Here is a 1,868-nt window from a genome sequence, read left to right on the forward strand (position 1 = left end):
TGCGATTGCATTATAAGGTCGCAATTGAACAGATCGAGCAAGTTCAAATTGACGTAACATGAAACCTATTAATCCGAAAGCACCGTGGAGAGCAACAAAAGTCCACAGACCGCCTAACTGACACCAACGGGTAAAATCTCCCTGTGCTTCAGGACCCCACAGTAACAACAAAGAGTGTGCTAAACTATTAGCGGGAGTGGAAACTGCAGCGGTTAAGAAGTTGCAGCCTTCTAAATAAGAACTTGCCAAGCCGTGAGTATACCATGAAGTTACAAAGGTCGTACCTGTAAACCAACCCCCCAAGGCGAAATAGGCGCAAGGAAAGAGTAATAGACCGGACCAACCCACAAAAACGAAACGGTCCCTCCGCAACCAGTCATCCATAATATCAAATAAATCATTTTCATCTTTGGTAAATTTACCAAGAGCTATAGTCATAGCGATCCTCCTATTCAACTACTTCAACCATTTCCCAACACCTCATAGAGCATTTTCAGAGATGGGACGGACCTTGATCATTTATCTCTATTCATTTCTCTCTCTATATATATATAGAATATATAAGTATACTTTCCCTTGTTTTCTAATCGGTTTCGAATAAAAAATCATTTATGGGTCTATTGATATCTAGGGCAAATCCATGAACTCGATGTGGTTATTCCTTATCTATTCTTAAAAATCTTCCAAGTCATCAATCATAAAATCTGCTATGACTCCAAAATCCGATAGAAATTTTTTTTTCAGAACTGTTCAAGAAACAAATGATCCCCTGTTTCACTTCTTATACCTAGCGGATCTTCAGACATATTTCTCTCCTTTCATCAAAGAAACTTATTCTTGAAGTTTGGTTGTGAATTGACTTCTATTTTGTCTAGGAAACTACTGTAGGATCATAGGTTTTCTAAATTTCTATTTCATTTACAGTTTTTTCTTTAGTATTTCATTTTTTTTTATAAATACTATAATAAAAAGAAAAAACTGTAAATGAAAGTTTTTGTCTCATATATATGAATTGCTGGAAAAATATCGTACACATCGATATGAAAAGAAACTATTTGATATGTGAAGACATAATTTAATGTATTTTTCTATTATTTCTATAAGATTCTATCTAATCTTATAGAAATAATAGAAATTTATGGAAAAAAATATGTTTCATTTTAATTTTAAAAAAACTTGTTTGGTGGAACTTGAAATTCGTATTAAGGCCCTTCTGAGTAAAGAAAAGGCATAACCTTTTTTCTTAGTTCAGAAACAAGAAGATTTCATTGGAAATATTCAGAGATTCTTAGGGAGTCTAAACGAAAAAAGTCTTAAAAAGAAAAAAAATTGTTCGAATTGAATCTTTATCAAATTTGAATATCAGAATAGTAGATATAAATATAATTCAACGGGTTAGGTCCACTTACTTTTTTTTATTTTTCCATTATTGAATTTTACACTTTTTCTTTTTTATTACAAATAGAAACTTTTTCAAAATATCAAGAATCTTTTTATTCTTCCTTCAAATAGAAAGACTATTGCTTTTGAAAAAAAAAGTAAAAAGCCCCTTATCGGATTTGAACCGATGACTTACGCCTTACCATGGCGTTACTCTACCACTGAGTTAAAAGGGCCCTTTTTCTTTCTTTCAATTTCTAAATAAGGAACTAGCATGACTAGTACATATATTTGTTACTGTGTATACTTATTCTATAAATTTATATAAATTATTTCTATAAATTTATATAAATTATATAAATTAAATGATATAAATGGGATTAGAATACATGTACATCAATATCTATTATTTGTATAATGACTCATCAAAGAACAAAAAATTGGATTTACCTAGTGAATAGAATATAGTTAAAAAAAAGAATTGATTA

The 1,868-nt window shown here is 30.7% G+C and overlaps 1 non-coding gene across 1 annotated transcript; it reads right to left on the minus strand.

Annotated features, from left to right (window-relative positions):
* Positions 1–1,544: 1,544 nt before the first annotated feature.
* Positions 1,545–1,616, minus strand: TRNAT-GGU (transfer RNA threonine (anticodon GGU)). The gene has a single exon. It is a non-coding gene; the product is annotated as a tRNA-Thr (tRNA).
* Positions 1,617–1,868: the final 252 nt, after the last annotated feature.

This window comes from Vigna unguiculata, unplaced genomic scaffold (genome assembly GCF_037176805.1).
Source record: "Vigna unguiculata cultivar grain cowpea cultivar isolate G323 ecotype 2 unplaced genomic scaffold, ASM3717680v1 ptg000091l, whole genome shotgun sequence".
NCBI lineage: Eukaryota > Viridiplantae > Streptophyta > Magnoliopsida > Fabales > Fabaceae > Vigna > Vigna unguiculata.